The 11,312-nt window shown below is 51.5% G+C and overlaps 1 protein-coding gene across 1 annotated transcript in view; it reads right to left on the bottom strand.

The window, feature by feature from the left end:
* LOC133132565 (gamma-aminobutyric acid receptor subunit alpha-3-like) overlaps window positions 1-8,713 on the bottom strand; it is a 133,914-nt gene extending 125,201 nt beyond the window's left edge. Inside the window, exon 1 of the mRNA XM_061248047.1 lies at window positions 8,597-8,713. The gene's annotated coding sequence lies outside the window, so the exon portion shown is untranslated. The remainder of the gene's footprint in view (window positions 1-8,596) is intronic.
* Window positions 8,714-11,312: the final 2,599 nt, after the last annotated feature.

Here is an 11,312-nt window from a genome sequence, read left to right as displayed (position 1 = left end):
GGTGCCCCACCGGCCATGGTGTCTCGCCTCACACACGGCTCCCTCCACGCAGGAAACCACAGAAGAAGCCACTTGAGGATCAGGCGGGACCCGTCGGTCGTATGAAATCCATCAATCACCCGCCAGAACGCCCACGCCGCGCTGTCGCCGTGGAGACGACGTGTGACAGGCAGCTTCCTGTCTGCCGCGGTCACGTCCTCCATGCAGCCGGGCCAGACCGGCCGTCTGAGCCGCCCGGGCGGGTCCAGTGAGGTCCGGGGAGGTCCAGTGAGGTCCAGGGAGGTCCAGTGAGGTCCGGGGAGGTCCAGGGAGGTCCGGGGGGGTCCAGTGAGGTCCGGGCGGGTCCAGAGAGGTCCGGGCGGGTCCAGTGAGGCCCGGGGGTCAGGGCGAGGTCCAGTGAGGTCCGGGCAGGTCCGGGCAGGTCCAGTGAGGTCCGGGCGGGTCCAGTGAGGTCCGGGCGGGTCCAGTGAGGTCCGGGCAGGTCCAGTAAGGTCCGGGCGGGTCCAGTGAGGTCCGGGCGGGTCCAGTAAGGCCCGGGGAGGTCCAGTGAGGTCCGGGCGGGTCCAGTGAGGTCCGGGCGGGTCCAGTAAGGCCCGGGGAGGTCCAGTGAGGTCCGGGCGTCAGGGCGAGGTCCGGGCGGGTCCAGTGAGGTCCGGGCAGGTCCAGTAAGGTCCGGGCGGGTCCAGTAAGGCCCGGGCATCAGGGAGAGGCCCGTGGGTCAGGGCGAGGCCGCCCTCAGTAATGCGCAGCAGGAACAGTGCTGGGAGCACAGCGCGTGACGTGGCCCAGAGGAAGCGCTGTCACACTGCCAGTGCAGGAAGGACGCTCAGGGCCAACAGTATTAATCTGCTATTTCAGGGGTTGAGTGTCTGGCGTTCGGCCTCCTGCTACTCTGCGGCTGTGACAGGCCTCTGTAAAAACGCTACACAAATAAAACTGAATTTAATTTCAGTCTCGTTCCCCAGGGCCAACTGAACAGACCTCGTTTGGTTGGGGGGTGAATAATCTCAAAGATGGACCATGAACCCAGAACATGAACAAGTCCATCACCGCCGGTATCTATGGAGACAGGACTGGAAATGTTCATGCAGTCTGCACAGGGGTTGGGGTAGGGTTTTGGGGTTGGGGTTAAGGTCGGGGTTGAGGGTCAGGGTTGGGTTTAGGGGGTTAGGGGTCATGGCTCAGGCAGTAAGAGCAGTCGTCTGGCAGTCGGAGGGTTGCCGGTTCGATCCCCCGCCCGGGCTGTGTCGAAGTGTCCCTGAGCAAGACACCTAACCCCCAAATGCTCCTGACGAGCTGGTCGGGGCCTTGCATGGCAGCCAATCACCGTCGGTGTGTGAGTGTGTGTATGAATGGGTGAATGGAGAAGCATCAATTGTACAGCGCTTTGGATAAAGGCGCTATATAAATGCCTGCCATTTACCATTTGGTTGGGTTTAGGGGGTTGGGGATGGACTAGAGTTAGGGTTGGGCCTGAGGTTAGTGTGAGTGTTAGTGTTAAGGGTAAGCTTAAAGGCTTGTGGTAAGCTAGGAATGTGCCTGCGTCAAGCGGTTTCATTTGAATGCCCTGGAGCACAGGAACACTTCACATTAGCAGTTAAAGGCCTCTCTGTCTGCTGCAGATGCAGCTTCACCGCTTCTAGTGAAAAAAAACTGCCCACAATGTGGAAAGGAATGGGCAATAACAGCAGCAGCTGCCTGACACAACGCCTCTGATCTCATTATCATCCCCCAGCAGCCCTGTTAGCGCAGCCAGGTTAGCACAGCTACGTTAGCGCACCCATGTTAGCGCAGCCAGGTTAGCACAGCTACGTTAGCGCACCCATGTTAGCGCGGCCAGGTTAGCGTGACCAGGTTAGCGCGGCCAGGTTAGCGCGGCCAGGTTAGCGCAGCCAGGTTAGCGCACCCATGTTAGCACAGCCAGGTTAGCGCACCCATGTTAGCACAGCCATGTTAGCACACCCATGTTAGCACAGCTTTCGTCTGTAACACAACCCCAGGTCTGCCGGGCGAACAGAGAGCTGAACCCCAGGAGTGGAGCTCTCTCGGTCATGTTTTACAACGCTGCCCTTCTCTCCCAGTGCCCCCCAGCGCGACCACTACCCAAACCCCTGTCCCAGCAGCACCACTCCCCAGCACGCTCATATCTGCCCCCATCCTCCAGGGGCTTCTCAGCATCAGAGAGACTCTCCGTTTACCTCGTGTCACCTGTCCTTAATGTCACACTGCACCAGGCCCCACTGACAGAGTGCATCCATGCAGAAAGCAGGCTGTAGGGTTCTACACACACACATACACACACTCTCTCCCTCACACACACATACACACACACACAGGCACACTCTCTCTCTCACACACACATACACACACACAGGCACACACTCTCTCTCTCACACACACATACACACACACAGGCACACACTCTCTCTCTCACACACACATACACACACACAGGCACACACTCCCTCCCTCACACACACATACACAGACACAGGCACACACTCCCTCCCTCACACACACATACACACACACAGGCACACACTCTCTCTCTCACACACACATACACACACACATACATACACACACACACACACACACACACACACATACACACAGATAGGGAGGCCTGTCTTCACACACACACACACACACACATCTGCCAACTCAGCCTTCACACTTTTTACCGCCATAATTAAGAAAGTGGAGCCCAGCCTAATTCACTCAGCGCTGCCGCATATTTTCACAGCGGATTAACGAGACGCAATTTCCCCTCGGTGGGTCTGCGTACGGGTGCAGGCAAACGGACACATTCCACCGGGAACGCCAAATACACTACTCCACCGGGAACGCCAAATACACCACTCCACCGGGAACGCCAAATACACTACTCCACCGGGAACGCCAAATACACTACTCCACCGCTGTCAAGAGCTGAGCCATGAGGGTACTCAGCTCCTCTGGAGGACTGTGTGTGTGTGTGTGTATGTGTCTGTGTGTGGTGGGCGTGTGTGAACGCAGAGTGCATGTAGTGTGTGTATGTATGTGTGTGTGTGTCTGTGTGTGTGTATGTGTGCGTGTGGTGTGAGCGTGCTCACATGTTTCTTCCTCCTGCCATAAGGACTGTTGATGTAATTGTTGCGCTTTTCCCTGACACCCACACACTGTGACAGAGGTGCTTTTCCCATCCGTCTCCCCAGCTGTGAAAGCCTGTTTCCTCCACAGTGAAGAGACACGTCGCGGGAGGGAGCGGGGGCGGGGTGAGGGGTGTGGGTGGGGGAGGGGGGCGGGGGCGGGGTGAGGGGTGTGGGTGGGGGAGGGGGTGGGGGCGGGGTGAGGGGTGAGGGTGGGGGAGGGGGAGGGGTGTGGGTGAGGGGTGTGGGTGGGGGAGGGGGGTGAGGGATGAGGGTGGGGGTGGGGGTGTGGGTGAGGGGTGAGGGGTGTGGGTGGGGGAGGGGGCGGGGGCAGGGTGAGGGGTGTGGGTGGGGGAGGGGGAGGGGTGGTGGTGAGGGGTGAGGGTGGGGGTGTGGGTGGGGGAGGGGGTGGGGGTGGCGGTGAGGGGTGAGGGTGGGGGTGTGGGTGAGGGGTGAGGGTGGGGGTGGGGGTGGGGGATGAGGGTGGGGGGTGAGGGTGGGGGTGGGGGCGGGGGCTGGTGTGGTACATGGGAACCTCCTCATACAACAGGTTTATAGTGGAAACACAATAAACACAAAAAAAAAATCACTATATGGGTGTTATAAAATATTAGAAAAAACTTTAATGCAAGCAAACTCCATTCCACAGCCTGACCAAGCCAGGAATTCTGGACACCGTTCCCAAAGGAACTTGTCCGCAGGGTTTTCCAAAGTCTAATCTTGACGATGCTCTACTTTGTCAACATACCTGCTTTTCAGTTGTGGAACATCTGCCAGCGCTTTTATTAAAAATTATGCTTGAACTCCAGAGAATAAAGCCTGCTTCCTCTAAACTAAAACTGTCATCCGATTAAAAGTCAAACCCCCAGCCTGCAGTGGGCCAGACCAGGCCACAGGGGCAGATGTGTCTGTTCACACAGAGGGGTCCCAGGCCACCTCCATGTTACCCCAATAATGAGCGCTCCTGCCGAGCGTGCCAAAACCTGGAGCCACAAAATGGTGACCGAGCAGGCTGGCTCTTTCTTCAGCCCGGGAGAGTCGTGTGGAGAGGCGTTCCTTACATTTCCCCAACAGGAATAATGATAAGCGTTACAACAGGAATGACGATAACATTACATTAGTGCCATTTGGCAGACGCTTTTATCCAGAGCGAAGTACAGTCGATTAGACTAAGCAGGAGACAATCCTCCCCTGGAGCAATGCAGGGTTAAGGGCCTTTGCTCAAGGGCCCAACGGCTGTGCGGATCTTAATGTGGCTACACCGGGGATCGAACCGCCAACCTTGCACGTCCCAGTCATGTACCTTAACCGCGATGCTACAGACCACCACATGACCACCACCTCTCTCTACGAGAGGAAGATGACAGGCGGGTAATTTGGGGAGCCGTACCCATTGTCCCAGCGTAACGCGATAAAACATAACCCACTCATTCCAGAGCTGATGCAAGGGGGAAAAGCTGGGGTGAGGAGCCAAGCACATTAAAAAAAAATTAAATTCTCTTAACAACATCATTTCCCACGCGTGATTACAACAGCACAGAAGCGCTGCATAATATCGTTTCTGCGGGTTTATGTGCTGACGTGTTATTTCTATTTTCCCGCTTCCTCCCTCCCTGGGAGGAGAAAGGCAGAAGTGAGGAAGGAGGTGGAACTGATTTTGGGGGAAAGTATATCATTCTTCCACAAACCGATTCATTGCAAAAGCAGGACCACTCCAGATAACTACCCAGAATGCACCCCACCCGATAAACAGGAGACACGGAGCGCTTGCTCCTTTTTACTGCCGTTGTTAAGAGGAATTATTAAACATTTAGCAATTACGTGTAAGTCTTTATAAACTATCTTTTTCCCTGGACTTTATTATTATATTTTACTGTGCAATGCTTCACGAGTCACCGACAGAGTTCTGTATTTTTTTATTGGTTTATTTTGCAGATCTCATTATACTTCACTGCAAAACAGATATTGAGAGTACAGTGATAAACCGCAGCGCTGAGGCCCAGATCACCCCTGTATGACTGTAAAGTAGAGAAAAGCTGAATAATAACCAGACCTTCTGCTATAATGTAGAAATCACCAACCGAGCTGATCTATTACTGGAACAAAACAAATATATTATGATATATCTGTCGTCTACCCGTGTGCATTACTGAGAAGCGGTGTTAAGCTTCGCGTCAGCTTACCGATGAAACCTGCATCCGGCCTCTCAGGAGAGTCAAAAGCAGAATGAAAATGATGAAATATACAGGACAACCACCTTACAGAGACCCATACATCTCCCATATTCCACCCCTATATACTGTGTTCTGGTCCTGTCTCCTGTGTTTCAGTCCTATATTCTGTGTTCAAGCCCTACCTCCTGTGTTCCAGCACATTCTGTTCTGGCCCCATCTCCTATATTCTTGTCCTATGTCTTATAATTATCTCCCTAAATTCAGGCCCTTACCCCCTTCATTCCCTGTGTTCTGAGCCTATCTCCTACAATCCAACCCTATATACTGTGTTCTGGTCCTATCTCCTGTGTTCTGTCCCTATCTCCTACAATCCAGCCCTATCTCCTGTATTGCGGCCCCATCTGACCAGCCCTATCTGTTGTGAACGTGAGCGAGGAGGTGTCGTACACAACCCAACATACCCGCTCACTAACACAGTCAGCCTGTCTGCTGTCAGCCTGTCTGCTGTCAGCCTGTCTGCTCCGACCCAATCCGCTATCTTCCAGCCCTAGCTCCTATAATCCAGCCCTCTGTATCTGTGAATGAGAGGAGGTGCTATAAAGAACATGCCCCGCTCACTAACACAGTCAGCTCCCGAAAAGGAGCAACGCCGACCCAAAGCTCTCCACTCCCCCCCTCTCCCTCTCCCTCCCCCTCTCTCTCTCTCTCTCTCTCTCTCTCTCTCTCTCTCTGGGGAACGCTTAACGCACGCCAGCCCGTGCCAGCTGAAAGACCAGCAGCCGTCCGAGGGCGGGGCAGACTGGCGGGCAGTCTGAAGCCCAGCCGTCGCTCTGAAACACTGTTATCTCCCGAGGACGGGCTCAGCGACCGCACGGCGCACCTGGACCCGGCCCGCGTCACCCCCGCCTCCCGCTACCGTCACCCGCGCCCCCCGCTACCGTCACCCGCGCCTCCCGCTACCGTCACCCCCGCCTCCCGCTACCGTCACCCGCGCCTCCCGCTACCGTCACCCGCGCCTCGACACCAGACAGACGACTGCGATCCGGCTAATATATGCACGTCTTCCCATCCAACGCATCTACTGCCAGGCTCCCAATATGTCTGTGTTTTTATCACAGCTTATTCGGCCAAAAAAAACACAATCAGTGCGCCCAGCCAGCTACGGGAGCTGCTGTAGAAGGGTAGCTGGCAGTTTGTTGTGTGGCACGACTGGCTAAGTGAGAGCACATTAACTTTGCGGGAACAAATAAACTGATGCATTTCATTGGGAGCGGAGCATGAGCCGTTTCAGGGGTGATTATACCTCGGCGTGATTTCATTATAATAAGCACGCAGGTCTAGAACTTTTACGTCAGCCTTAATTATTCCCATTCCATCCACCGTGTGTGCGTGACAGGAATTCAGTGGGAATTCAGTGGGAATACTGTGGGAATTATGTAGGAATACTGTGGGAATACTGTGGGAATTCAGTGGGAATTCTGTGGGAATTCTGTGGGAAATTAGGGGACATCATGGCAGCATTTCCATGAAGCGGGATCTCTGTGGCGCTGAATGGGGCTGCATCAGGTCCGCTTCACCCTCCTTCAGGGTGCCTGGAGCAGACAGACCATGCCAACTTTCAGCCCAGGTTTTTAGGGTAAGTGTGCAGTGGAGTGGCAAGCTTTTAATGTGGAGAACAGCCCAGATCTCTGGAGCCCACAGCACCAGACCCCGATAGAGCCCTTCTCACTGCTACGTGCTCAAACCGCACTGTGTTTAGTGCGATTTCACTCTCACATACAGACATCAGACCTGAAATGAACACATATGTATGTGTGATTCGTTAATTTAGTGACGTACATGTATTCTATCTCCCTCGCTTGCTCTCTCCCTCTCCCGATCTCTCTGACATACACAGACACAAACACACACACACACTCACCCTGGCTCTCTCTCCCTCTCTTGCACACATACACACACAGACAGTCACACACACACACACACACACACACACACAGAAACACACTCTCCCTTACTTGCTCTCTATATCTCTCTTTCACACACACACACACACACACACACACACACACACACACACACACATAGGCACACACACAGACACACACGGAGACACACACGGACACACACACAAACACATGGACACACACACACGCACACACGTTGACAGGATAACATGAGATGGTCACGGTTACGCTGATGCCTGATGATGTTTTATTTGAACCACCTTTAAAAACCTTAGGCTTTACGCTGCGCGTAATGTTAAATCAAGCTGTTGGAAGCTTACGGATGCAATTAATTCAAGAAATACATACCTACGCCAGCCACAGTGTATAGCCACGGCACCTCAAGGTGTGTTCGATGTTCTTCGCTGGGAAACATAATTGAACGACTGAATACTGCTAATCGGCACAATGATTTCAGTATACATAGAGTTTTAAATCTCATCGAAATAGACTCGCGGACTGTATTGCTCTAGCAGGATTTGCATTTCGTTGAGAAACCCAAGCTCAAGTTTCTGATTTGAGGCATAATGAATTTTCTGTATTGTGACGGTGTTTTCCAAAACGATCGAATAAAAATGAGTCATAACCGATATCAACAAGGACCGAATCACAAGTTTTCGCTTCAGTCAAGGTTATTATTATTATTTTATTCCAAGATGTGAGTGCGTTCAGAGAGCTGCCTTTTGCGCATTTCAACCGTTTGTGTGGAATCGTGAGAAAACTGTTGGTCAGTCTCATTCATCAGGGCGAAGTAATGCAAATAATAAAAGCAGGATTTTACAAGGGTACTTCGCCAATATAAAGGGCATTGTCGCATTTCCAATTATACCTAAGACTATGTCCTGGAAACAGTTTTGACGGATAGGCGCCTCTTTCTTCGTCTTAATGTCTCATTATATGAACAAATAAATATATTAAAAAACGGGTTCAAACTGTACATTCCGATTTTTCGCCACATTTTCCATACTTTTGCACATCTGTCTAGCTTTGCATATGAAATCGTCGCATTCTCTGGCCAGCACCTTCTGCAAGCACACATCCCCGCTGCCGTAACGTTAAAAGACCTGTTAAACCTGTAAACATTCAGGTCCGCAGCGAAAACAACCGACGGCTGCCACTGAATGAAACATTGCAGTGCATTATACCAACATTAGTTTGTTCTGTCAAATCCGTCTTTTTTCTTTACGCAAACATCACATTTCCCCCCCACACACAGAACAGTACGGTACAAATTACCACGGAGCTCTATGGTAACCAAGCATTGGAGAATGCAGAAAAACGTCCTCACCAGTATTTTGTTTTCTTCTGCTCCTATGTTGTTGACTTTGCTAGCCTCCGTTCTTGGCGATATGTTCCGCCAACTTCCCCTGCGATTCTTATTTGACCAGCGGATTTCCAAGTGTATGCTGAAACGAAGGAGAGAGGAGAGCGCTGTTATCGTGGAAGGTCTGCCCCCTTCAAACTAGCCCTCCCGCCCCCTCCGTCTTCCCCGCTCAGATTGGCGCTGGCTCCCAGCAAATGTGCCCCCGGAGGAGGGCTTAAAACCTAAAACCCGTCGCGCCGGATCACATTCTATCCAGAACACTGAGGAATAGGTTCACCTCGAGCAGACAGGGTTTCCACGTTCGTGTGGTAACGTCACGTATGTAATGCAGCACTTGAAGATGGGCTTTAAAAACCCACGTGTTTTTTTGTGTGGATTAAAAAATATATATATATAATGTTTTGCCATCAACCTTTTCAGCAAGTGGCTCCGCACTACTTTCTGAGGCTGACACGTTCATATAAAGACCTCCAAAACAGCTTAATCATGCCACATTCGTTTCCCACAATGGACAATTAACTGGCCACCTATTTACATCCCACTGCTTTCAGGCGTTCTCAGGGAAACAGTAGGAATGAAGGCACTAGCAACAGGAAAACAAGGCAGCACAATTCACTGGACCGTGCAAGCCGGGATGTGCTCACAGTGTCAGGGGAAGAAGCCAAGTGATAGCCTCTAGGTCAGCCAGCCTATTTCAGCCGTCCCTGTCATGACCCACATAGCGGTCGTCTGAAATGAGACTTGGAAGTCCCATCATCGCAAAGTCTTTGTAGAGTCGGCGTCTTCGCTTTCGCCTCGAAGAACGTTCGCCATCTGCGTCTACGACAGAGCAGAAACCGCGACCTTGACTTGTCCGGTCCTCCTCCATCTCTCCGTCTCCGCTAAGTGAGAGGCAATCTGCCGCGAATAACAAGGTCTTGCAGGGTCTCCACATATTTCACACATAATGTGTGTGTTATTGTGTTATTAAATATGTGTGGATGTGGGCGCAGTGTGCAGGGTAAAAATGGAGGAAGGTCAACAACCCATTTTTCTACTCTGAAATGGCAAAAGTCAACCTAGGTGCCGGTTGTCATTGCAAAGCATTGTTATGAAGTTTTGTTGTTGTTGTTGTTGTTGTTGTTTTTAAACATAACCTGCAGCCTTTGCCAAAGGTAACTTGCTCAGGGCCGATGGAGTAGCTCATATCTTACACTGCACCTTCCCTGCCTATAAATCATTTAAGGTACATGACTATATGTGATATTATACATTTAAATAATGTACACCCTCAGGAGATAAGTCTTCTAATTTTACACATGCTGCATGAGGAATTCTTACCACCTTGAGCTGAATTATGCGGGCAGCAGGGTTACAAAGGCTTATCCCAACTGGTTAAAAAACTGTCAAATAAACAAACAAACAAACAAGCTCACAAACAGAAAAAAACACAATGTTTACTGCAACCTAAATTTTCTGTTTTTTTCGGGAGGTGGGGGGGGGGGGGGGGAGGCGTGGACTCCAAATTCCTCCCATTGTTGTTGTTCTTTTTTTGGTTTTCCCCTTAAAGTACCAACACGTACGAATGTACTGTGAGCCAGTCGCTCTTTTCTCCCATGCAGAAAAGCTCACGGGCCAGTGCAGGCTGACAGCTGGTAAACTGTTGGCACCGAGCGAAGGCGATGTAGCGTAGCGGGATGCTTAGCGCTGCCTGATTCACATACACGCTCAACCAGCAAGACGACGCCAACTGTACCCCACCACCACAGAACCCACAGTCTGCTAATTATGTAGCCTCGGCTACCGCTAGCCAGCATAGCCCTGCTCACAGTCCATTAATGATGTAGCCTGGGCTACAGTTAGCCAGCATTAGCCCTGCTCACAGTCCGCTAACGATGTAGCCTGGGCTACAGTTAGCCAGCATTAGCCCTGCTCACAGTCCGCTAATGATGGAGCCTGGGCTACAGCTAGCCAGCATTAGCCCTGCTCACAGTCCACTAATGATGGAGCCTGGCTATAGCCAGCCTACACAACCCTGGCACAAAATCCATTTGAACAAAGTAACCACTCTACCCAACGTAACAACCCACACTCAAAACCAAGGATCCTCAAATACGGCCCTCAAATCAAAATCTGGCCCTGGTTTTCTTTTCTCCCAGGTACTTAACTGAACAACTTGTGCTTGTGATTGGCCAGACCGTCTTCACCCCTGACTCCCAGGGGTAGGGATGAGCGAGGTTGGAAAACCAGGGGTTCTCAGGCCTTTAGGACTGTGAATGGAGGAAGAGGGCTCAAAAGCATTGAAAATGTATTGACCGTGTGCTCTCTTTATCTCAAAAAAGGTCAATGTAGTTTTTCCTCAGTGTGGATGGCATTGCAAGATTACCTTACATTTATCTCATAGGGGTTTTTATCCAAAGTGAGTGCCCAGGTCAGATAAAGTGCAGTTCACATAAATGACCAGTTGTCTACAGCCATGAACATCATATCTAGTCAACACGGTAAATGTAGACTAAGTCAGTAGGTATGGTGTGTCAGACAAGAGACAAGGCATGGCACGATAAATAACGTAAGCAAATACAGCACCAAGACGGATACAACATTCAATCTGGGTTGTCCAGTGCATAGACTGGCACATCGTCAGTGAACACCAGTAACTGCAGTCCCTCTGCTGCTCCCTCCAACCCTAGACCATCACAAA

The sequence above is a fragment of the Conger conger genome, chromosome 7 (genome assembly GCF_963514075.1).
Source record: "Conger conger chromosome 7, fConCon1.1, whole genome shotgun sequence".
In the NCBI taxonomy this organism is placed as follows: domain Eukaryota; kingdom Metazoa; phylum Chordata; class Actinopteri; order Anguilliformes; family Congridae; genus Conger; species Conger conger.
Note: the sequence above shows the minus strand (reverse complement) of the source record. Positions and strands in the feature narration are given on the sequence as shown.